At 43.8% G+C, this 27,096-nt stretch overlaps 1 long non-coding RNA gene across 1 annotated transcript in view; it reads right to left on the bottom strand.

The window, feature by feature from the left end:
* Positions 1 to 27,096, bottom strand: part of LOC141105269 (uncharacterized) — a 37,832-nt gene that overhangs the window by 9,530 nt on the left and 1,206 nt on the right. The window contains exon 2 of the long non-coding RNA XR_012235547.1: positions 21,202 to 21,320. This is a non-coding gene — a long non-coding RNA (uncharacterized lncRNA). The remainder of the gene's footprint in view (positions 1 to 21,201; positions 21,321 to 27,096) is intronic.

Consider the following 27,096-nt stretch of genomic DNA (forward strand, 5'->3'; position numbering starts at 1 on the left):
TGGATTAGAGCGAATCCTATTGAGCAATGGTTCTAGGATGAGGGCGAAAATGAGGGGGGGCAGTGGGCAGTCCTGCCTAGTTCCGTTCATAATAGGGAAGGTGTCTGAAAGGATGCCATTCACTTTAACTCAGGCCTCAAGGGAGCTATAGAGCGAGGTTATCCAGGAGAGCATGTTAGGGCCAAGCCCCAGACTGGTCACTACAGCTGAAAGGTATACCTAATCCACCCTGTCGAATGCCTTTTCAGCGTCAGTAGAAAGCAGGAGACAGGGTGGATGGCCAGTCTGTGTTTGTTCCCAATGGATCAATTGAATCGCCCGGTTAGAATTGTCCCTGGCTTCCTTTTCAGTAATAAACCTCGTCTGGTCTGGATGTATGATAGATGGCATTATGGGTTTAAGACGGTTCGCTAAGATCTTCGCTAATATTTTTATATTGGTGTTGAGAAGTGATATCGGTCTGTAGCTACTAGGGACAGTGTGGTCTTTCCCTTCTTTGGTAGGCACTGTAATATTGGCCAGTAGGCCCTCTTTAGGTATAGCGGTACCCGACGCTAAATCGTTAAAGTAGGCACACATTAGGCTAGACAATAAAGGGAGGAAGGTACTGTAATAGGCGTTCGTATATCCGTCAGGGCCTGGGCTTTTCCCTTTCAGGAGCTCTTTTACCACGTTTCCAACTCCGTCTGGGTAATAGACGTCTCAAGGTGTTTGCTAGTTTGGTTAGTGAGTTGGGGGGCTTGAGCTTCTGCCAGATACTCCAGAATACAGCCCTGTTTCTGATCTGCCATCGAGCTAGGCAGTGTAGTAGGGAGATGGTAAAGTTGGGCATAGTAGTCCCGAAAGGCAGCAGCAATCTTAGAGGAGTGAACTACTGGGGAACCCGTTGCGGTATGGAGTTTATGTACATGGCTCGAGGCCTGTTGTCTCTTTAGGGCCCTGGCTAGCAGTCGCCTACATTCATACCCATGCTCGTAAAGTTTGTGAGAGATGTGGTGTATCAAGCAGGTTGGCAAGTTCCAAGCGGAGGGATTGGAGTTCTGCTGCCAGCTCCGGGGTCAGACAACGTTTATGTTTGAGTTCTGCAGATTGGATTTTTTTTTTAGGAGGGTTTGGAGATTCCCTTCACGTGCTTTTTTCAGTCTTGAGCCTTGGGATATGAACTTTCCACTAACCACTGCCTTATGCCCTTCCCATATGGATGCCAGCCCTACATCATCCGTTGAATTCTTAGCGAAGTACAGGGAAATAGACTCCGATATGCGCTTTGACGCCACTACATTATCCAAGATGTTCTCATTCAAGCACCAGGTCCAGGACTTAGCGTCAGAGAACAGCGAATGTATAGAGAGGGATACCGGGGCGTGATCCGAGAGGGTGATAGAACTGATCGACGCACTAGATAGGGTCTCCAGACAACTGATCCATCAGTAACAGATCTATGCAGGTATATACGGTATGAGTGGCCGAGTAGTAGCTGAAATCTTTGTTGGTGGGGGTGGAGTACCCTCCAGCAATTGACAAGATTGTGGGAGTGCAGGGATTTTCTGAAGTGTTTGAGGAAAGCGAAAGAGTGGGTAGAACGCCCCATAGATGTGTCCATCCGTGGGTTTGGGCTGACATTGAAATCTCCCCCCAAGATCAGTTGGCCCTCTCTAAAAGTGGAGAGGGAGTCTAAGAAGGTGAGCTGCTGAGTGTTCGGCACATACATGGTTGCAAAAGTGAATTTACGGCCTAGTATGGTGTCTTTAATTAAAACATATCTGCCATTAGAGTGAGTGAGCTGGTCCACCAGGACAAAGGGACATTGTTTATGTACTGTATGGCTATAGCAACTCGATTTGGATCACTAAGAGTTGCTGATCAACCATTGATTATACAGGTGGGTGGGGAGGCGGGGGACCGAGTCAGTGCGAAAGTGTGTCTTCTGTAATAAAAGAATCTGTGCCCCCAAGCGTTTGGTTTCGAGACACAACTTACTGCGTTTATTGGGCAATCCTAAGCCACAGACATTATACAACACCACTTTCAAGGAAGCCATAATGTGCGGAAATCATGGAGCTATCCCAAGTCTCAGTCAAGAGGGAGAAGAGACCTGCAAGTGATCCATGAATCAAGGAGTGCTGAGAAAATAGGAAACAAAAGTAAAAACCTAGAAGACAAAGAACCATCAAGACATACAATACATTTAAGGCGAACTTTGCCGTAAGGGCACCCCAAAGTATCCAACCACTACCAGTCGGGAATCTCCACTCAGCCTTCTAGTCAAAAATAGAGTGGAGGTTAGCGAGTAGCGTGGGGTCCCAAATACGGGACCTAACTCCTAGGAGTTGGCCTATGTGGGGGAAGTGGTACAGCACCAGGTGCGAGCCCGCTAGAGAAAAACCCCTGATTGGCATTAAAATCACAGCAGCATCAAAGATGTGCAAAACCAAATTACCACAGCAGCAGTAAAAATGGAAAAAGAACCCTGGGGGGTCCCTGTAAAAGGAAACAATATCAAGTTAGACAGTCAGTTCACATGAGTCCTTCAGGACCTCCTCTGAGGGGGGGAATGTTGGGGAGATTGCGATATGGCCCCGGGGGGGAGGGATCCTCTCTAGACCTGCACCTGTTCCGTCCTCTGTGGCATGCAGGGTACCAAGGCTGTGGGCGTGCAGGGAGTGGAATCTCCGGTGAGGTCCTCCAGTCTGGAACATTAATGGCGGGTAAGCGTAAGTGTTGCAGGAACTGCGGCAACTCATCTTTATTGCGCAAGCTGAATTGGCGGCCATCTTTGGTCACCGACAAATTAAAAGGGAAACCCCATCTGTAGACCAGCTTTGCATCCTGAAGGGCCTCAAGTAGTGGCTTGAGGGCACAACATTGCATTAAGGTGTGTCTGGAAAGATCCGGAAAGAAGGACAACTTTGCGCCATCAAAGTCTACATGGCGGACACCTCTGACGTGAAACATTATGCGTTCCTTCAGGGAATATTTGTGCAGCTTGCTGATGATATCCCTTGACTTGTCTGGGTCATCCGAAGGTGGGCGGAGGGCTCTATCAGTGCGGTCTATTTCAATGTGATCAGGTGCTTCATGGCCAAGAATCTAAAAAGACCTTGCAGGGAAGGGACTATATCCCTGGGAGCAGTAGCTTCTGGCATGCCTCTTATACAGATGTTAACTCTGCGACTTTTATTCTCAAAGTCATCCATCTGATCTATTGAAGAGTTAATTCATCGGTCTTGGGACTTGCAGCGTTCATGAAGTGCTTGCAGTGTTTCCCTGTGGGCAAACAGCTCCAGATCAGCTTTGGTGGGGAGGGAGAGAATAAGAGTCCGCAGATCTTTGTCTCCCGTGTCATCTCCCACCACTGAGTGAGGCACTGGGCTGGCTGTGCTGGAGGGTGAGGCCGGGGCGGGGGGGTAGCGAGGGAGATGGGAGCCGTGGAGTGGGGATAGGAGAGGCTGCACGCGTGGCCTGTTATTTACCGGTCAGCACCACCTTGGTAGTCCCTGCTGCGGAGCGGCGAGGCTCCGAAAAGTACTGATCCAGATCGATTCCAGGAGGTCCGTTGAGGCTGTAGAGATGTCCACTGTCTGGATGGCATGATTCGGTGGCAAACTATCCCAAGGAAAGCTGTTGTGGGTGCAATATGTGTGATGGGTTCACAGAGCTCCTCTACCAAGCATACCATGCCCCCTCAAGACGTTTATTTTACATGCAAAACAGGACCTGAATAATGGTTTGCCCAGCCCACGTAGAGATTGAGCTTTTGAAACTTCTACTGGAGAAAGCATTCTTTAATATCTAGGGTATGAAATACACTTTCTTTTGTTACTAGGATATGGAGTGTACATCTCAGAAAGATGACATTTTGAATAAACTTTAAACAGAGCTTACAGATGTCCCACACCCCTTGTGGAAATATCTGTCATAATTTTTAGGGATACATTTTCAATTAAACGGTCAAAGAGGGCTTAACCAAAGGTACTGATTTTAAAAACCACTTACCAACCGGCTCCTGTACATATACGTCGGCACTTTAAAGATGGATATCTCGGTAACGGCAGCAGCTGCTGCCACAACCGAGGTATCCATCTTTCCAGGAGTCGGTCGTGTTTACAATAATGGTGGTCTCTGTGGTGGATTCGCAGCGAGATCACCTCTATCGGTAGCGGGAGAGGAGCCACCCCCCTCCCGCGCCCTCCGCCACTTACCGGAGCCGTCGGTAGCGGGGAAGGCGATTGGGACCTGCCATGTCTGTGGTATGGAGACGAGTGAGGGGAAGATGGCTCCCACCCGTCTCCATACCATAGGAGGGCGGATGCGATGTCATAATGTCAGCTCCGCCCATACGTCTTAAAGGGCCATTTTTTTGTTGTCATTTTTTCAAATGACAAAAAATTTTTGTTTTTTTTGCATTTAGGTCCAAATATGAGATCTGAGGACTTTTTGACCCCAGATCACATATTTAAGAGGACCTGTCATGCTTTTTTCTATTACAAGGGATGTTTAAATTCCTTGTAATAGGAATAAAAGTGATCCAAGTTAAAAAAAAAAAAAAAAAAAAACAGTGAAAAAATAAATAAAATAAAGTAAAATCAATAATAATAATAAAAAAAAAAAAAAGTAAAGCACCCCATCCCGACGAGCTCGCGCGCAGAAGCAAATGCATACGTGAGTAGCGCCCGCATATGAAAACAGTGGTCAAGCCACAATCGTTAGAGCGAGAGCAATAATTCTAGCCCTAGACCTCCTCTGTAACTCAAAACATGCAACCTGTAGAATTTTTTAAACGTCGCCTATGGAGATTTTTAAGGGTAAAAGTTTGACGCCATTCCACGAGCGGGTGCAATTTTGAAGCGTGACATGTTGGGTAGCAATTTACTTGGCACAACATTATCTTTCACACTATAAAAAAAATGGGGCTAACTTTTCTGTTGTCTTATTTTTTTATTCAAAAAAGTGAATGTTTTCCAAAAAAAGTGTGTTTGTAAGACTGCTGCGCAAATACGGTGTGGAAAAAAGTATTGCAATGACCGCCATTTTATTCTCTAGGGTATTAGAGAAAAAACAATATATAATGTTTGGGGGTTCTAAGTAATTTTCTAGCAAAAAAAAACTGTTTGAAAACTTGTAAACATCCAAATCTCAAAACGAGGCTAGTCCTTAAGTGGTGCAAATTTAATTCCCCCGCCTCCCAATACAATCATATAGGAGCTTGGAGAACTCTCCTCCCTATGCTGACCCTAAGCACTTGGTGGTCATTCTGTCTTCTGAGCATGAAATGAGGTGCATTTGTGTGGGAGGGGCTTTAACCTGCTTGTCCGATACTGTTTCCTGTAGATTGAGGATCCAATAATTTCTTATAAAAGGGATTAGGATGCACTTTTATTATCAAAATCGTGGTCAGCCCCAAGATATTTCTAGGACTGAGATGGCATGACAGGACCAGAAGAAACTAAAATGTACAGTTGTGCTCAAAAGTCTGCATATCCTGCAAGTAATAGGATCAAAAGTAAAAGAGCTGCGAGGTCAAAAGTATTGTCAATGTCAGAAAACAGAGACACAGGAAAATGTCAGTAGCATTTTGAATTTTTTATAATTATGTCATATTATTGAGTGCCTTCTAAAGTCCCTTGTGGAATTCTTTTGCACGGCTTGTGTAGAAATTGCATACGATATTATTTTTTATTTTTATTTGCTATATTTTTTTTATGAAAGTGGAATCACACTTTAAGTTTTTTTTTACTATTTATATAAAATGTCAGTGCTTACTAAATCCCCATGTGTTTATAAAAGGTTGACTCTCATTTGTGATGTGTTCAACAAGCGCTCAAAGATCACAGAAAATCTACACCAGACACTTCTGAAATGTTTCCCAAATGCCTGTATAATTTTTGAGGAGTGACAAAGACAGCGGTTATAACAGAGGTTATGACCCTTCCCCACTCAAAAAAAAAAAAAAAAAAAATTTGGCTAGAATAAAGCTTTAGAATAATGGAAAAAGTTTCCAATTTGACCTGTAAAACCCAAGGTCTGCAAAGACCTAAACAATCCCCTTAGTCAAACTTAAAGGGATCTTTTTATTAAAATTCAAACAGCTTTCAGTCAGATTCATACATTTTATCTCATTTTATTCCTCTAAAAAGCGAGTGAATCCTGGGTGAAAATAGTCTAAAAATATTTATAAATAGATCCCTTGCTTTTACATTTAGGCTTCATTCACACAGATACAGTTGCGTGTAGCATTTAGGGCAGCCCATTCATTTTAATGGTCTGCCCTATGTGCGAAAATCGCACAAAATAAGAGAGTGACCTTTTTTTAAAATCATGCCCAACCAAATAGTATGGTACATTGGTACCATGTGCTTTGGTGTGTGATTTCGTATAAGTGTTTATTCTAAAAGAGTTCGTATCACCACAGAGTGGCACTGTGGATACGATATATAAAGTAGTAAATGCCACGTCCCGATATATATTAGAGATCATTAAAGGGTGGTTGGAATGATGGACTTTTTAGGCATAACACAGAAAATTAAAAGAGAATAAAGATATTTATTACAAAAATTGTTAAAATGACTGAAACAAGTAAAATGACTGAACACTGATTAAAGATATATTTACTATGTAGATAGTGTATGTAAATTGCCCTCAGGTATACAAACTTTGTGTATCTATGTAAGTCAATGTACATTTTTTAACAATTTTTGTAATAAATATCTTTATTAAGTGTTCTTGCATAGCAAGACCACTTACTGTTATCTCACATATATATTATTATTCTTACTATAGCCAAATTTACCACCCTAACTCCTCCCACAGTTTTTACACTACAGAGACAAGTAATATACCGAAACGTGCGGATTGTTCCCGATTGGTGTGCTATTACTTTGTGGAACGTTTCGCCGAATGGTTCACGAAATATTGTTGTTTTTGCGGCAAAATTAGTTCCATAGGAATGAATGGCGAAATGTTCAATGTCATTTAATTGGTGTGCTATTACCTTGTGGAAATTTGTGAAAAGCTGAAAAATACCAGTGTGAATCCGGAATCAATGTCATTTAATTGGTGTGCTATTACTTTGTGGAACGTTTCACCGAATGGTTCACGAAATATCGTTGTTTTTGCGGCGAAATTGGTCCCATAGGAATGAATGGCGAATTGTTCAAAACTAGAGTGGGAGGTGACAAAAGCTGACAACCCCATGATCATACCACCCTAACTCCTCCCACAGCTTTTAAACTACATAGACAGTAATATACCGAAGGTGTGGATTGTTCCCGATTGGTGTGCTATTACTTTGTGGAACGTTTCGCCAAATTTTTCACGAAATATCGTAGTTTTTGCAGGAAAATTGGTCCCATAGGAATGAATGGCGAAATGTTCAATGACATTTAATTGGTGTGCTATTACCTTGTGGAACTTTGTGAAAAGCTGAAAAATACCAGTGTGAATCCAGAATCAATGTCATTTAATTGGTTTGCTATTACTTTGTGGAACGTTTCGCCGAATGGTTTACGAAATATCGTCATTTTTGCGGCGAAATTGGTCCCATAGGAATGAATGGCGAAATGTTCTAAACTAGAGTGGGAGGTGACAAAAGCTGACAACCCCATGATCAGCCAAAACATTATGACCACCCCATGATCAGCCAAAACATTATGACCGCCCCATGAAAAAAAAAAATATTTTTGAAAAAAAATAAAATAATTTTTGAAAAAAAAAAATCCTTTTTGAAAAAAAAAAACATTTTTGAAAAAAAAAAACATTTTTGAAAACAAAAACAAAATCATTTTTGAAAAAAATGTTCAGCTCTTTCAGCTAATGATGGGACTTCAACTGTTTTACTACTATTTATACTTATTATAAATATTATAAATATTAAGCTTTTTAACACTTTTCACAGTTACTCAAGCCACTCCACCCCACCCAGTTACTCAGCCCACTCCAGTTGTAGAGGCAAGAACACTTTTCACAATTTCCCCAGAAATTGTAGCTTTTCTAGTTCTCTTTTAATTTTCTGTGTTATGCCTAAAAAGTCTATCATTCCAACCACCCTTTAATGATTTCGCATAAGTGTTAGCATGGTGTTTTGGGGTGTCATTAATGGCACAGCCACCATAGCCACGTGCCCGCAAAAGGGATTTGTTTTTTTTGTGCATTGTGGGAACGCATGTAATTTTGTGTTCCCAAAATGCACAAATATGAACTTAGTCTTAGTGATTTGTGCAAAAATTGCACCATGTGCTGTATATGTGCATTTTTGCGCTACATGCATAGGACTGCTCATTTATTTCAACATATGCAACAAAGTATACCTTTTTGAGCATCAAGCTTTAGGCATTTTGTCTTATTTTCATTTTTTTCTGCGTCTGTGATGCCATTAGCATTGGAAGGCAATGCAAGCGTGACATGCATTTTTTGCACATTTTGTAAGTGTGAATGCAGCTTAAAATGGTTGTGAAGGCAGAAGGTTTTTATCTTAATGAATTCTATGCATTAAGATAAAAAAACCTGTCTGCAACAGCTCTCCCAGCCCCTCTAATACTTACCTGAGCCCATCTCTATCCAGCAATGTTACAGAAGAGACTCAGCTACCCGGGACTCTCCCTCCTCAGACAGCAGAGGAGCGCCATTGGCTCCCGCTGCTGTCAAAGTCAGTGAGCCAATGGGGAGAGAGGGGGCGGGGCCTAGCTGAATGGACACATGGAGCTGCGGCTCGGCTCAGGTGCCTCCATAGCAATCTGTTTTGACAGTGTGTGACAGCTTGCGGAATTCAGGCAGTTCAGCAGGATCTGGTGGGGAACTTAGGTTAGGCATTGTGAGTTTCATCTCTTGTTCTGACTCCTGCACAGGTTCGCTTTGGTCGACCTTTTCTTCTGGTTTGCTTGATATGTTCACTTCACAGCTTTCAGGGATCTGTGTTTCTGGTGATGGGCTCTCATCAAAATAAACACTACGGCTTAGTGTCACTTTGTCAGTCTTTGGGTGTAGGATTCTGTAACCCTTAGTTTGCTCACTGTAGTCTACTAGAATGCCCTCTATGGCTCTGTTCTCCAGCTTGGATCGCTTTTCACTTGGAATATAGGCATATGCTTTAACCACTTCAGCCCCAGAAGGATTTACCCCCTTCCTGACCAGAGCACTTTTTATAATTTGGCACTGCGTCGCTTTAACTGCTAATTGCGCGGTCGTGCAATGCTGTACCCAAACGAAATTTGCATCCTTTTCTTTCCACAAATAGAGCTTTCTTTTGATGGTATTTGATCACCTCTGCGGTTTTTATTTTTTGCGCTATAAACGGAAAAAGACCGAAAATTTTGAAAAAAATGATATTTTCTAATTTTTGTTATAAAAAATATCCAATAAACTCAATTTTAGCCATACATTTAGGCCAAAATGTATTCGGCCACATGTCTTTGGTAAAAAAAAATGTCAATAAGCGTATATTTATCGGTTTGCGCAAACGTTATAGCGTCTACAAACTAGGGTACATTTTCTGGAATTTACACAGCTTTTAGTTTATGACTGCCTATGTCATTTCTTGAGGTGCTAAAATGGCAGGGCAGTACACCCCCCCCCCCCAAATGACCCCATTTTGGAAAGTAGACACCCAAAGGAAATTGCGGAGAGGCATGTTGAGCCCATTGAATATTAATTTTTTTTGTCCCAAGTGATTGAATAATGACCAAAAAAAAAAATTTACATTAAGTTGTCACTAAATGATATATTGCTCACACAGGCCATGGGCATATGTGGAATTGCACCCCAAAATACATTCAGCTGCTTCTCCTGAGTATGGGGATACCACATGTGTGGGACTTTTTGGGAGCCTAGCCGCGTACGAGAAAACCAATCACTGCCTTCAGGATTTCTAAGGGCGTACATTTTTGATTTCACTCTTCACTGCCTATCACAGTTTCGGAGGCCATGGAATGCCCAGATGGCACAACCTCCCCCCCCCAAATGACCCCATTTTGGAAAGCAGACACCCCAAGCTATTTGCTGAGAGGCATGGTGAGTATTTTGCAGCTCTCATTTGTTTTTGAAAATGAAGAAAGACAAGAAAAAAACATTTTTTTTTTCTTTTTTCAATTTTCAAAACTTTATGACAAAAAGCGAGGTCTGCAAAATACTCACTATACTTCTCAGCAAATAGCTCGGAGTGTCTACTTTGCAAAATAGGGTCATTTGGGGGGGGTTTGTGCCACCTGGGCATTCCATGGCCTCCGAAACTGTGATAGGCAGTGAAGAGTGAAATCAAAAATTTACGCCCTTAGAAAGCCTGAAGGTGGTGCTTGGTTTTCGGGATCCCGTACGCGGCTAGGCTCCCAAAAAGTCTCACACATGTGGTATCCCCATACTCAGGAGAAGCAACAGAATGTATTTTGGGGTGTAATTTCACATATTTCCATGGCATGTTTGAGCAATATATCATTTAGTGACAACTTTGTGCAAAAAAAAAAAAAAAAAAAAAGTGTCTTTTTCCCACAACTTGTGTCACAATATAAAATATTCCATGGACTCGACATGCCTCTCAGCAAATAGCTTGGGGTGTCTACTTTCCAAAATGGGGTCATTTGGGGGGGTTTTGAACTGTCCTGGCATTTTATGCACAACATTTAGAAGCTTATGTCACACATCACCCACTCTTCTAACCACTTGAAGACAAAGCCCTTTCTGACACTTTTTGTTTACATGAAAAAATTATTTTTTTTGCAAGAAAATTACTTTGAACCCCCAAACATTATATATTTTTTTAAAGCAAATGCCCTACAGATTAAAATGGTGGGTGTTTCATTTTTTTTTTTCACACAGTATTTGCGCAGCGATTTTTCAAACGCATTTTTTGGGGAAAAAACACACTTTTTTAAATTTTAATACACTAAAACACACTATATTGCCCAAATGTTTGATGAAATAAAAAAGATGATCTTAGGCCGAGTACATGGATACCAAACATGACATACTTTAAAATTGCGCACAAACGTTCAGTGGCGACAAACTAAATACATTTTTAAAAGCCTTTAAAAGCCTTTACAGGTTACTACTTTAGATTTACAGAGGAGGTCTACTGCTAAAATTACTGCCCTCGATCTGACCTTTACGGTGATACCTCACATGCATGCTGCAATTGCTGTTTACATTTGGCGCCAGACTGACGCTTGCGTTCGCCTTAGCGCGAGAGCAGGGGGGGACAGGGGTGCTTTTTTTTTTTTTTTTTTTCTTTTTTATCTTATTTTTAAACTGTTCCTTTCATTTTTTTTTTTTTTTTAAATCATTTTTATTGTTATCTCAGGGAATGTAAATATTCCCTATGATAGCAATAGGTAGTGACAGGTACACTTTTTTGAAAAAATTGGGGTCTATTAGACTCTAGATCTCTCCTCTGCCCTCAAAGCATCTGACCACACCAAGATCGGTGTGATAAAATGCTTTCCCAATTTTCCAATGGCGCTGTTTACATCCGGCGAAATCAAATGCCGCGTACACACGAGCGGACTTTACGGCAGACTTTGCCCGGCGGACTGGATTTCGTCGGACAATTCGATTGTGTGTGGGCTCCAGCGGACTTTGTTTACTCAAAAGTTGGACGGACTTAGATTTGAAACATGTTTTAAATCAATCCTTCGAAATCGAGTCCGGTCGAAAAGTCCGCTCGCCTGTATGCTAGTTCGACGGACAAAAACCCACGCTAGGGCAGCTATTGGCTACTGGCTATGAACTTCCTTGTTTTAGTCCGGTCGTACGTCATCAAGTACGAATTCGACGGACTTTGGTGGATTGTGTGTAGGCAAGTCCGTTCATTCAGAAAGTCCGTCGTAAAGTACCTCGAAAAGTCCGCCGGGCAAAGTCTGCCGTAAAGTCCGCTCGTGTGTACGCGGCATAAGTCATGAAATGCTCATAGAGATGTTTGGAGCCACTCTGGTCTCTGATCAGCTCTATGGTCAGCTGGCTGAATCACCGGCTGCATTCTCAGGTTCCCTGTTGAGACAGGAGAGCCAGAGAAAATCACGGAAGACGGTGGGGGGCATTCCCTCCCACTGCTTGTAAAAGCAGTCTAGAGGCTAATTAGCCACTAGGATTGCTTTTACATGAAAGCCAACCGCTGGCTGAAAAGAATGATACCAAGATGATACCTAAACCTGCAGGCATCATTCTGGTATAACCACTCACCAAGTTGTGAATGGCGTACCTGAAGACAAAAAAATGGTTAACAATAAAACACAGTAAACGGTAAAGTATAAAAAAATTGCATACCTGAAAAGCAAACATGATAAAACATAATAACAATAACAATAAAACATTGCAGAATAGAATACAGTAAAAAATAGCAGAACAGTAGAGAGAGAATAGAGAGAGAGAACAATAAAACGACAACTACTTTTTTTTATTTCATATTTTTTTTGTGGTTTTTTTTTTTACACTTTTTTTTGTAACTGTAACTTTTATAACTGTAACCGGTTCCAGGTTCGGGTCTCTCAAAATGCGATGGCATCTTGGGAGACCCTGTGAAAGTGTGCCTACTCTGTGCAATGCTGTACGTTACGCTAATACTCAACTAGTGAATGGTAGCGTTCAAAACATTCACCAATGCAAAGATCAGGATTGTCAGGACAGGAGGGAAAATAATAGCGGGTGTCACGCCTATATCCGCCCTTGCTGCAGACACGACATCTTTTTGGGGGGGGTTCATTGGGTAGGGGTACACGGGAGGACATAAAGAAAATGCCTCTCATGCAGCCGACTGCATTTGGCTGGGGATGTGAATGGGGGAAGTATGGGAGCTGCAGAAGTGGTGGGTTCCCAATTATTAGGATTGGCGAATGCATCAGGAAGGGCATTATGGGCACGACGGGCCTGTGTTTGTCTTCTTCTTGGTGGCAGCGAGACACTACTTGTGCTTGCCACCTCATCAGCTCGAACTGCACTTATGGGACTCGCCACGTCACCAAGTGTTACTGCAGTGCTGGTTTGACTACGACCGGGGTGTACTAGGCCGCTGGTGCTTGCCAGTTCCCCAAAACGCTACCAAAAAAAACTGTTAGAGATCGCAGGGATCAGGCCTGACTCTGCGAATGCTGCAGTTATGTGTTTAGTGTTTTGTAAGTGACAGTGATTGATCGATCCATACTGCACTTGGGTGGGGTGGGCTGGGCGGAGGGGCAAAACGCAGGTGCTAGCAGGTATCTGTTCTACTGTGTGTGTGTTGTGCACTCACTCGGATGTCTTCTCCCCTCGGCGCCGGAACGGAAAATACCGAGCCGAGAGAGATGACATCATTTCCTCTGCTGCTGTTTACTATACAGCAGCAGAGGAATGATTCCATTGGCCGGGAGCGATCGGGAGGGGGTGGCCACGAATGGATGGCCTCCCCCTCACCTCTGATCGCCGGGGGAGAAATGCCGACCTCCTCGGGCACTGGGGGGGGTCCGATCGGACCCCCTGCTCGTGGGAGGCAGATCACGTACAGGTACGTGATTCTGCCTGCCCGTGCCATTCTGCCGATGTATATCGTCGTGAGGCGGTCGGCAACTGGTTAAGTCCAAAACACTCTGATGTGCCCTATGCTAGGCTTTGATCCATGCCACATTTCAAATGGAGTACTTTTAATAGCTCTTGAGGCTAGTCTGACTGCAGGTAGGTTGCAGTCATGACTTTTTCTCCCCAGTACTGGTGAGGTAGGTTGGCATCCGACAACATGCATCTGGCCATTTCTATAATGCCCTATACACACGGTCGGATTTTCCGACGGAAAATGTGTGATAGGACCTCGTTGTCGGAAATTCCGACCGTGTGTGGGCTCCATCACACATTTCCCTTCGGAATTTCCGACACACAAAGTTTGAGAGCTTGCTATAAAATTTTCCGACAAGATCGTGTGTACACAAATCCGACGCACAAAGTGCCACGAAAGCTATTGGCTACTGCCCCGTTTATAGTCCCGACTTACGTGTTTTACATCACCGCGTTCAGAACAATCGGATTTTCCGACAACTCTGTGTGACCATGTGTATGCAAGACAAGTTTGAGCCAACATCCGTCTGAAAAAATCCATGGATTTTGTTGTCAGAATGTCCAATCAATGTCCGACCGTATGTACAGGGCATTAGAGTGCAATTTTTCCTTTCTGCTACATCGTTTTATTGACGAGTGTATTTTGTGGTTGTCTGGTGTACTATTCCTTGTCTCTTCAAGTACAAGGCCACTTCTTTGCTTATGTATTCTCCACCATTGTCAGTGTGTATTATTCCTGGTTTCTGTTGGAATTTGTTGGCAACCAACTCTTGAAGTTTCTCTGAGGTTTCATTCTTGTGTTTCATCAGATAAGTAGTTGTGTACCTGGAATAATCATCAATGAAAGTCAGTAGATAACAGATCCCATCTGACGTGGGAGTTTCCATTGGACCGCATACGTCACTGTGTATGAGCTGCAGGGGGTGGGTAGTTTTTGTTTGAGATGCCTGTGGAAGGGGAGCGCGTGTGGCTTTTGCTTTAATACAGCTCTTGCATTTCATGAGCACTTTGCAAGGCTCTCATGAACCTAGATAAGGGGCGGTGTGTGTCTGAATGGGGCTCCGCTGATATTTATGGTCGGCTGGGGCAGGGGTCGGGGGCCGCTGACGACTTGGCTCGGGCAGGGTGCGGGGCAGTCCACTGACCCAGTGCACACTGCGCACAGTGCACAAATTTCAAATGTACTGCAAGGAGGGGGAGCGGGAGGAGAAGACCAATTCCTGCCCCCAGTGCCTGGCCTGCACCAGAAAATTGAGGTCAGTGCATGACAGCTCCAAAAAGAATCTGCAGGGGGTCACGGAGGGGAGTAAGGACCCTAAGAGTAATCTATCCGCAGTCTCGGATTATCTCCTGTTGTCAGTCCGCAGTTTCAGATTATCTCCTGTTGTCAGTCCGCAGTCTCTGATTATCTCCTGTAATCCGTCCGCAATCTCTGATTATCTCTTGTTGTCCGTCCGCAATCTCTGATTATCTCTTGTTGTCCGTTCGCAATCTCTGATTATCTCTGGTTGTCCGTCCGCAGTCTCTCCCCCACTGCCTTTAAACCCCTCCCACAATAATTTTGGCCACACCCAATTTTTTTCGACGCAGGTCCTTCTTTCCCTGTGATTGTGCTGCCTTCCACAGGAAAGATTGGCTATTACAGTGCACCACCCTGTGATAGCCACTCCAATGGCTAAGAACACTGACAGCTATATTCTGGTGGGGCGTCCCCTGTCAGAACACAACAGCACAGCTTGGAAGATCACTGAACTAACACTGTGTGTGTTAGTACAGTGATCTGTCAGGTTTTTTTCATTCAGCCTAGCGTGTGACAGTCTGTACCAGGCCTTAGACTAGACAATAGCCAACCTCACTGCAATCTTCATAAAAACTGGAAGAAGGCAAAACTTAAATCGTGTTCAATTTTCAAGATGATCTGAGAAAATAGAAGGATGTGATTAATTGCTTACTATGAGCAACACATTTTTTTTACCGGTCTTTATGAATTTGGTGCAATTTGTTTTATTTAAAAGACTTACTTAGTAGCTGCTGCTGAACCCCCCCAAAACAAAAAATTATCTACAGCCCTGAAGGCTCTATTGTCAAATCTTCTGATAAACCTCTCTTTAAAAATGTCCTGTATAACTTCTGTGCCCCAGCCGCCTGTGTCATAAGCGAATACATTTGCTGTGTAAGTCATTCGAGACTATATTGGCTTGCTGGTATGTGGTGATGAGCCTGTTTAGGTGATCATCCAGTTTTCCTTTTGCGAGGAATCCCTTGTTATTGTGAATTGTGCATTCATCACCCTGGAAATTAACTGTAATGCCCCGTACACACGGTCGGACTTTGTTCGGACATTCCGACAACAAAATCCTAGGATTTTTTCCGACGAATGTTGGCTCAAACTTGTCTTGCATACACACGTTCACACAAAGTTGTCGGAAAATCCGATCGTTCTAAACACGGTGACGTAAAACACGTACGTCGGGACTATAAACGGGGCAGTGCCCAATAGCTTTCATCTCTTTATTTATTCTGAGCATGCGTGGCACTTTGTCCGTCGGATTTGTGTACACACGATCGGAATTTCCGACAACGGATTTTGTTGTCGGAAAATTTTATATCCTGCTCTCAAACTGTGTGTGTCGGAAAATCTGATGGAAAATTTGTGATAGAGCCTACACATGGTCGGAATTTCCGACAACAAGGTCCTATCACACATTTTCCGTCGGAAAATCCGACCGTGTGTACGGGGCATTAGACTGTTGTTTGCAAGACTTTTCACTGATAGAAAGTTGCCTTCTAGTTCTGGAACATACAGCACTTTCTTTACAAGGATGCTTGCCTTGTGGTGTAATGCAGTTCAGAAAGCCCTGGCCTTTAGCTTCTGCAGTGATGCTTTTCCCATTTGCTAGGAAAACATTGTCTTTTGCACTGTAATCAATGTTTGTGAGGAAGGCCTTATCATTAGTCATGTGGCTTGTCGCACCTAAGTTTATGCACCAGCCATGTGGCTTGTCACTCTGTGTCACTTTAAAGGTGATGTATCTGCAGTTACCTTTGTGGCTGCTTTGACTCTTTCTTTTGTGGATAGCTCTAGCTTTCGCTGCTCAGCTTTCCAGATAGAACAGTCCTTTTTTAGGTGACCGGTCCTTTTACAGCAAAAACAGGCTCCGCTTTCTCTGTTGTGCTTTGTGCCTTTGTACATCTTAAGAGCTTTGTCATCATGGTGTGTTTTCTTTCCTTCTGTCATATTCATCAATTAATTTTCCTTTGACATATTCCAGTGTCAGCTTCTGCTCAGGTCTGGTTTCTAAGGCTGCATTCACACCTGAGCGTATCGTTTTCAGGCAGATTTTTACTGCAATTTTGTACAGGTCAGAAGGCCACCAATGTAAAAAGCAGAAAAACGCCTGTAATCTGCCCAAAAAGAAGCTAATGTATTTTTTTGAACTTCAGGCGACAGAACGCTCAGATCTGAACAGGGGCAATTTAAATGAATGGGATTTTGCTTGTTAAGTGTTTTTTGAACTTTTGAGATGAGCGTTTTCGAGCTGAAAATGCTCAGGTGTGAATGGAGCAGCATATGTCCCTGGAAGGCTGCAGAGGAGCAGGGCAACAGTATGGTTATCTTTGATTTCCTCTCCAATGGCGCGTAGTTGCTCTATGATTTCTAGCATAGCTTTCACCTAGTAACACATTTGCTGGCCTTCTTCTAGTCTCATCTTATACAACTTTCTTAGTAGAAACAGCTTGTTGAGGCTTGAACGCTCATGAGGTTTTTGTAATGTAATGTAATACCTTTGACCGTTTTCTCTGTTCTTATGTGGATAAGCTAGTCATCTTCCACTAGTAAGCTTATAGTCGGTTTTGCCTGCTTGTCTTTTCTGTCCCATTCCTCTGTCTGTGGGTCTGTCTGTATTCAACACTTGCTACAAGTCATCCTTGCTGAGAAACATTTCTAGTTTAAACTTCCACAGCTGGTAATTGGCATCGTTTAGCTTTGCTATTGTAAACTTCACATCTGAACCGCTTGCCAGTACCTGCTGTTGTCCTTCCAACAACACAACGGTTGGGACCATTAAAAACATGCAGCTGAGTATGCAAGAGGAGAGGAGAGGGCTGTTCACACCCCATGTATGCAATGCTTTACATCACGACGTTTAAAAATATATATACCCTTATGGGTACCCGCTGAATAAGGCTGTGCAGCTACTGCCATGGAAGCGTGTTGACCATAGGGGTTACAAAAGACAGTGGGGAAGCAACATAAAGCTCCCTCACCCCATGAAGAGCCATGCACCGCAGATAGCTCTTCAGAGGGCCAACACATGTGTAAATGAGCCCTAAGGGAAGCTGAAAGATGCTGTGGCTCGACAGGACTGGATGGTGTACCAAATGGTACTAGCATCTAGAGTGGTTTGCGCCCAGGGATGATTGCTCACAATGCACACAGCTCCTGTGCCTTCCACCGGCACCTAAACTATGCGTCCAGTGTCCATGAGGCCTTACTAGTTCATTACCAATACAATTTAGATAATAACGTATTCTCAGCAGACTGAGTGCCGGTTCATATAGGTGCGATGCAGGAACGCTGCGAATCCACTGCGGGTTCCCGCATCGCACCTGACTTGCAAGGCACTTCACAATGCCATATGCGAACTGCTGGGAGTGTCAATACAATGGCAATGAACTGACAGTTCGTACAGAAATCAGATCGCATGGGTGTGAACACCCATGCAATCCGATTCTGGTGTGGATCAAAAAAAGGGTCCTGTGCGAGTTTGGCCCGAATGCTATGCGAATTCAGCCTATTTGTATGGCTAAAATTCATACTATTTGTATGGCTAAAATTGCATCGCACAGACATCGCATGTGATTTTCCCTGCAGTGCAGTGCGAATCACATGCGATCTTGCTCAGCGCACCAGTGTGAACCCAGCCTGAGAGTTAAACACACAAATGAAACCAAATCAAGAATGAAATCACCACAGGTGTGATGGCTACATTTCTATGGGTTGTTCTAGAAATTCCTGGAAACGCAAACCCTCTTCTGTAACTAATTACGCAGAATTTTACTTTTGGCATGCACATGCATTTTTCCTGTCAGTTTAAATGAATAAAATATGGTAACTGTTTAGCACTTGTTCTCACTATTATATGGACACTTCAGAAGCTCCTAATAGCTCAAAGCCCAGCTCCAAGATTCTAAAATAAATATATTGCTCCTGAGATTTGAAAATAAAAAATGCATCCCAGTATTCACATCCAGTGATCCCCCCACCCCGACTGACTCTTGGCTCTGCCATCTAGCACTGCTCCACATCCAGGTCAAATGATGCCCAGTGTTATCAAACCCACTTTCTATGAGCCCAGGCCATCATAAACATGGCCAATGGGGGACATCATCACGCCAGATTAGGCTCACAGTACTCCTGAACAGCACAGTATTCGCATGTCATTATGTGTGCAACATGCTGACCAGGGGGGAGGAGAAGACCCACTGATGTCAATGGACTGTTCAGGAGACTGCAGGAAAAATGGTCATGTATAATGGGGATTAAAAATAAAGTGACTGGAGTTTCAGGAATGAGAGAAGTAGTTATGGTGGTGGGGTGGGGGTGGGACACGAAAGTCATGCAACTTTTGTTCTGACTTTGCCCTGTGACTTTGGTCCAACTTCTTTAATAAACGGGATCTGATTTTGATTCGACTTTGACATGAGTGCAACTTGTCATTTGACCAGTCAAAACAATTTCTTTTGGTTCTGGTATGGATGAAACCTCACACCAAATTTATAAGAAAAATCCATACCAGGCCTTTTGGGTCTGGTATGGATCTTGAAGGGGAACCCGCGCAAAATTTAAAAAACGACGTGGGCCCATTGATCTGGTATGGATTTTTAGGGGAAACCCCCACGCCAAAATAATAAGAGAAAATGGCATCAGCCCCCCCCCCCCCCCAAAAAAAATCCATATCAGACGCTTATCTAAGCATGCAGCTTGGCAGGTCAGGAACCGTACTAGACCACATGCCCCCAACAGGAGGGGGGGGGGGGGTGCTTTGAGGCAGATGGGGATAAGGGTCTCTTCCTCACAACCCTGGCCAGTGGTTGTGGGGGTCTGCGGACAGGGGGCTTTTTGGAATCCGAAAGCCCCCTTTAAGATCCTGGATCCCCCCCATTCACCCCCAAAAAAGCAGTGTAGTGTAATAAAAAAAAAAAAAAAATGAGACGGTTTTTGACAAGCCCCTAATTAAAAAGAAATAATGTCCCCTGTGGTAGCTCCAACGTCAATCATGATGTCCGCCGCCACCTCCGACCCAATGAAAAAAATAACAAAACAAAAAAAAACGCTCCTTCACCGACCGTGGCTTCCACCGTTCTGTCAGCTCCGGTGTCTGACAGTTCCTATATAACTATGGGGCGTGGCCATCAGGTGACATTACCTGGAGACCCTGCCCCCTTTGTGGCACCAGGGACCGGGTTCATGATGTCACGAGGGGGCGGGGTCTCCAGGTGACATCACCTGATGGCCATGCCCCATAGTTATATAGGAACTGTTAGATATGGAGCTGACAGAACATGGGGACAAGGTGCTTTGGGGTGGGGGGTTTTCCCTCAAAATCCAAACCAGACCGAAGGGTTTGGTATGGTCTTGGGGGAGGACCCCACGCCAATTTTTGGGGATTTTGCATTGCTAACATTGCACACACTTAGGAGCACATAGGAGCACCTAGGAACTAGGAGCACATGTTGCATGCGACTTCCATTCAATTATATGGGCTGAAATCGGACCCCAGTCAGACCAAAGTATTGCAGAAACCTTTTCCAAAGTCGGACCGACACAAGTCGGACTGGTTAAGACGGCTCACATAGGGACTCATTGTTTTTTTACATGTCATGTGACATGTAATCTTAAAGTCGGAGCGCATGTCGCACCAGTGTGACCTGGACCTTAAGCTTTGAAAATTAATGCTAGAAGCTGATTGTTTGCTGTGCACAGCTGCTCCAGCCTTGGTAAACTCCCCTCAATACATGTTAGCACACTCTATATTAAATATGCCAAGGCCTTCCTTCTTGAGGATAGCCTTGCCTGTAAATGTACCTAGTGATCCTGCTAGTAAGGCCTTGTTCATATGGGACATTAAACTGCTGTGTTCAGATGGAGCTAAAATACAGTAGCACTAAGTGCTACGGCTGTGTTTGCTGGACATTTAGCTGTGGCCAGTGTGGACACGTCCATAACCACTGGCCCTGGGCACAAACTGTCATTGCTCTGGGTCAGAAGTTTCTCTGATTGTTTCCGGTGAAGGAGTTAATTGTCAATATCAATGAGCCCTATGAGTCCTCTGATGGACTTCCTCTCATAAGGTGACAATGCAAGAGACCTTATGCAGGAGAGGGTTGTCACCCTGTTGGAATTCCTGATCCAACGCACAGTCCACCTGCACTGAGATCTGCCTACACTAGACAGAAAGTGCCGCAGGAGTGCCCACCACTGTGTGACAGTGACTACAAATAAAAGGCTACCCATAGCTAGGATGTGGATGTACAAGTTGAGAGAGCTGTAGAGACATGCACAGACTGAAATGTAAAAAAGGTGCATTTTGTAACATAACAATTTACCAAAAAAAAAAAAAATAATAATCCCAGCATTTTCCCTTCACTTTCACCCAATTGACATATGTGGAATTTATATTGACGATTTACCTGTACTTTAAAGTAGAACCTTTACTTTCCCAGGGGTCTATTGGCTGTTCCAGTGATCTCATGGGTCCTTCCTCTTCTCCTCCAGTAGTGGGTGGTCCTTACTCTTGCACTGAACAGCGCTTGGTTAAAGCAGTTGTATTTACAAAAAAAAAAAAAAAAAAAAAAAAAGAAGGAGAGACATCATTAAAGTGGTTTTAAAGGCAATTTTGTTTCAATAAAATAATAAACATGTTATATTCACCTGCTCTCTGCAATGGTATTGCACAGAGCAGCTCCGAGCCTCCTCTTCTGGGGTCCCCTGCTGGCAAATTTTGGATCCTCCTCTTCTGTGCCTGCACCCATAGCAAGTGCTTGGGGGCAGATGTGCAGGCTCAATCCCGAGCTGGGTTGTGTGCGTCCATTGCCACACATAACGCAGTTCAGCCCCAACCCCTGCGCTCTGCTCACAGAATTTGACAGACAGCAATAGGAGCCAATGGCTCCCACTGCTCTCAGCCAAGCTTGTGAGAACTGGGAGAGGGGAGAGCATACTGGCAGATGGGCACAGTGCTGGATCGATACAGGTAGGTATTTAGCAGGGGGAGGAAGAGCACAGCAAGTGGCAAAGCGTTTTTACCTTAATGCATGGAATTTGATTAAAACTATCTATCTTGGTTTTATTTATGATATATTTGGATTTACCACATATACTCGAGTATAAGCAGACCCGAATACAGTCAGGTCCATAAATATTGGGACATCGACACAATTCTAATCTTTTTGGCTCTATACACCACCACAATGGATTTGAAATGAAACAAACAAGATGTGCTTTAACTGCAGACTTTCTGCTTTAATATGAGGGTATTTACATCCAAATCAGATGAACGCTGTAGGAATTACAACAGTTTGTAAATGTGCATCCCACTTTTTAAGTGACCAAAAGTAATGGGACAATTGGCTGCTCAGCTGTTCCATGGCCAGGTGTGTGTTATTCCCTCATTATCCCATTTATAAGGAGCAGATAAAAGGTCCAGAGTTCATTTCAAGTGTGCTATTTGCATTTGGAATCTGTTGCTGTCAACTCTCAATATGAGAAGCAAAGAGCTGTCACTATCAGTGAAGCAAGCCATCATTAGGCTGAAATATAGCAAAAACATTAGGTGTGGCCAAATCAACTGTTTGGAACATCCTTAAAAAGAAAGAACGCACCGGTGAGCTCAGCAACACCAAAAGAAGACCACGGAAAACAACTGTGGTGGATGACCGAAGAATTCTTTCCCTGGTGAAGAAAACACCCTTCACAACAGTTGGCCAGATCAAGAAAGCTCTCCAGGAGGTAGGTGTATGTGTGTCAAAGTCAACAATCAAGAGAAGACTTCACCAGAGTGAATACAGAGGGTTCACCACAAGATGTAAACCATTGGTGAGCCTCAAAAACAGGAAGGCCAGATTAGAGTTTGCCAAACAACATCTAAAAAAGCCTTCACAGTTCTGGAACAACATCCTATGGACAGATGAGACCAAGATCAACTTGTACCAGAGTGATGGGAAGAGAAGAGTATGGAGAAGGAAAGGAACTGCTCGTGATCCAAAGCATACCACCTCATCAGTGAAGCATGGTGGTGGTAGTGTCATAGTGTGGGTATGTATGGCTGCCAATGGAACTGGTTCTCTTGTATTTATTGATGATGTGACTGCTGACAAAAGCAGCAGGATGAATTCTGAAGTCTTTCGGGCAATATTATCTGCTCATATTCAGCAAAATGTTTCAGAACTCATTGGACGGTGCTTCACAGTGCAGATGGACAATGACCCAAAGCATACTGCGAAAGCAAACAAAGAGTTTTTTAAGGGAAAGAAGTGGAATGTTATGCAATGGCCAAGTCAATCACCTGACCTGAATCCGATGCAGCATGCATTTCACTTGCTGAAGACAAAACTGAAGGGAAAATGCCTCAAGAACAAGCAGGAACTGAAGACAGTTGCAGTAGAGGCCTGGCAGAGCATCACCAGGGATGAAACCCAGCGTCTGGTGATGTCTATGCGTTCCAGACTTCAGGCTGTAATTGACTGCAAAGGATTTGCAACCAAGTATTAAAAAGTGAAAGTTTGATGGATGATTGTTAATCTGTCCCATTACTTTTGGTCCCTTAAAAAGTGGGAGGCACATTTACAAACTGTTGTAATTCCTACACCGTTCACCTAATTTGGATGTAAATACCTTCAAATTAAAGTTTGCAGTTAAAGCACATCTTGTTTGTTTCATTTCAAATCCATTTTGGTGGTGTATAGAGCCAAAAAGATTAGAATTGTGTCAATGTCCCAATATTTATGGACCTGACTGCATAAGCCAAGGCACCTAATTTTACCACAAAAAACTGGGAAAACGTATTGACTCGAGTATAAGCCTAGGGTGAGAAATGCACAGCTACTGTATGTGGAAAAACAAGGAAAATGGGGCGCCTCTGAGTATGTATCAATAAACATTTATTATAAAAAATAATATCCACTCACATGGAAGATAGCATATCTGCATTCAGGCATGTCTCTGGATGAGAGGAGAGGGACTGCAAGCTTCAGCATGTCCACAAATGGCTGGCGAATCCACATAGGATGATGTGGGGTGGTGGGGCACAGCAGTTCTTCTCCTTGGCACACAGAACTGAGATGTGATGGTATGTAGAAGCATCCAGGCATGTATGGGTTCCAGTGGAGGGGGAAGGAGGACGCCGGGTCCTGTCACAAACAGTGCCGTGATGTTGTCAGTCTCCTCTGGTAGCACGGCCGTGGAGAGGGAACCAGAAAGAGGCTTGGCACGCACAGCAAAGCGTGGCGCGGTGCCGTAACGTCACCAATGTGCGACGCGTTTCAGAGTATACAGGCTATGGATGGTCGGCCATGGCAGCACTCCTTTGTCAAGCATGGGATGTGTGGGTCTAGGCAAAGTCTTATAGTCTTAACAGGGGGAGGGGCCAGGTAAATACACACTAGGTTTAACACATTGTAGGCACAAAGGGTCTGGAGGATAATCAGCATATCAGGAAACAATAAGATAAACATGGCAAAGAAATACTTGATGGAAAAAAATGCATGAGAAATAAATAAGCATTTAAATAAGTAAAATGCAGATTAATAAAATAAATTAAAATAGGGAGGTAATTAACAGTTATAATAAATATCATTATCCAATGAATACATGGACCACCAGTCAAAAAATAATAAAATATAAAAATAATAAAAAACATTTGCCTGCCTCACTGTGCTCATTTGCAGCTTCAAACTCGATTGTTAAGTGTTCCTAGATGCCCCCTAGCTGCAGCCAAACTTTGGGGTCTCTGGACCCAATGGTAGCCAGCTTCTAACTTAGCTTGTTCAATTAATGTGGTAATAAACTCCATTCATGAAATCTGACCTGGGCACATATATATATATATGTAGTGTTTACTTATCTCTCTCCAAAGCCCTAAGTCCCGTGTCATTCTGCTGCTCCATTCCTCTGTTATCAGCATGATAACTTCTGACAAGTTCTCCCAGATGGAAGATAAAAGCAGCTGGAAATTTGTGTCAGGGAGGGTGCTATAAATAGATTAGCAGAGAGCTGGTCTAGTCAGAGCACAGCTCTGCAAGTTTCTCTGTTCCTTTACCTATGTGGAGTGGGGGTGTGTGCCTTTCCTCCAATCAGCTGTCACACAGTGTATGCCCAGACTCCCCACCCACTGCTAAAACATTTCTAACTTAATGTGCACTTTCTAAAGAATATAGAAAGACGAAGACAGCAGATATACATGTAAAACTTATGTAGGGAGATTTGTTTCATCTCTGTGTATCATCTGAGGCTATTCACTTCACTGGGTATATGTGAGGGTTTACATTCACTTTAAGCTTTGACAATGAAATCTAGAAGCCGATTGGTTTCTATGCAGAGCTGCGCCAGATTTTGCACTCTCCGCTTTTAGTAAATCTTCCCCAGTCTCTCTACATTCTGATTCATGAATGGGTTGTACACAGATGTACATTTGGGGATGCACTTGGAGATTTTTGCAGCCACCTGCCTGTCATTATTTGAACGGTCTGCCTGCACACAGCTACATGGAACACCCCTGCATCCCACATGAGTAAAAACAGCCCTGTGCATGCGCAGCTCAATGTGCATTACCAGCACAATCCAGCTGTGCTGGAATGACTGACTCTTGTGTGCACATGCAGAATGATGTCATCTCCACTGGCCAATCAAGAGGCCTAGAACCCAGCACATGGATGTGGCTTGGGGAAAAGCTGACAGCTCCCAAGAAGAGATGAACGTGTTCCATCTTCCAGCAATGTAGGTGAGTATTTTGTGGAGTCAAGTTCTGCTTTAATGTCACGTGGGCACCATTCAGTGCAATAATAATGTGAGCCCAGGCTAGTGTCATGACATATCCCCAGGGGATGTGTCTAGTACAGCCACTGCTCACAAGAAGTGGGTTAAAGCGGAGTTCCAGCTGCAAAAAAGTTTTTTTTAAAAGTCAGCAGCTACAAGTACTAGTGGCTCAGGTGCAGACGCCGCCATTCCAACTAAGGGAATCTGGGAGTGGAGCCTTCGGGCTGCACAGCTGGTTTCCTACTGCGCATGCACGAGTCACCCGGCACTTTGTGACTGGCCACCTCGTCTTTTGGGACACACACAGGTCCCAGAAGGCAGCGGGGGAGAAGGAGGAGGGCTCGAAGCAGAAGAGGACATGCCGTACTTCACCGCGGCTGGGCTAGGACAAAAGTACACTTTGTACTTCTAAAAAGGTAGAAAAGAAAAAAATAAATATATAAATAAATATAGATATCCAAAAACAAGGGGTGGTCTTTAGTTTAAGGCCACCTTGTAAAAGTGGGTGGAACTCCGCTTTAAATGTTGCTGGCTGTTGTTCAACCTGGAAGAGGAGTGCCATCTAGTGAAGGAGCAGCCAACAGCATCGCACTATATACTAAGTGGATGAGTTTTCTAGCTGTGGGGAACAGGAATACAGTTCTTCTCTTAAGGCTGTAGAGTGCTCTCCTCCAATTAATAAGCTTTTCCTGACACCCCCTCTTGCATAATGTTTTTTTTTTTTACCTATACAAAAATATTTTGTCTTTCATTTCTCTTTTAAACTGAATGGCTTGTTTTACAAGATGATCATTTACAATCACTTTAACATTTATCCCTTGTTCACATTGGAGCGACTTGTCATTGGGGGTGTTGAAAATAATGACTGAATTGATCCATCACGATTCTGCATCAATGCAGAGAACGGCTGCATTGTGATTGCACGAATTACATTATCCTGGCGTGCCCTGCCTCTCCTGGAACAGCCCTGCCAGCGTACTCTAAAGTTAAAATAAAATCACTGCCCTCTGTTTCATGGATCCATCCTATACTGAGTAAGTGTTAATGTAAACCGATGCCTCTAAATACCTTATTATCTCCGATCTTTTATGGCCGGTCACATGGCCTCAGGCGGTTCTCTTCCTCTGTGACCAGCCATAAAAGATCGGAGATAAAAAGGTATTTAGAAGCATCGGTTTACATTAACACTTACACAGTAAAGGATGGATCCATGAAACAGGGGCTGGCAGTGTTTTTTTTTTTTTTTTTAACTTTGGAGTACGCTGGCAGGGGTCTCCTGGGAGTGCACGGGGTGGTGTAATGTGCAAGGGGATGGTGTAATGTGTAGGGGGGGACGGTGTGGAATGTGTAGGGGGGGACGGTGTGGAATGTGCAGAGGGGGGTGGTGTGGAATGTGTAGGGGGGGACAATGTGGAATGTGTAGGGGGGGACAGTGTGGAATGTGTAGGGGGGACAGTGTGGAATGTGCAGAGGGGGGTGGTGTGGAATGTGTAGGGGGGGACAATGTGGAATGTGTAGGGGGGGACAGTGTGGAATGTGTAGGGGGGACAGTG

The sequence above is a fragment of the Aquarana catesbeiana genome, linkage group LG08, assembly GCF_042186555.1.
Source record: "Aquarana catesbeiana isolate 2022-GZ linkage group LG08, ASM4218655v1, whole genome shotgun sequence".
In the NCBI taxonomy this organism is placed as follows: domain Eukaryota; kingdom Metazoa; phylum Chordata; class Amphibia; order Anura; family Ranidae; genus Aquarana; species Aquarana catesbeiana.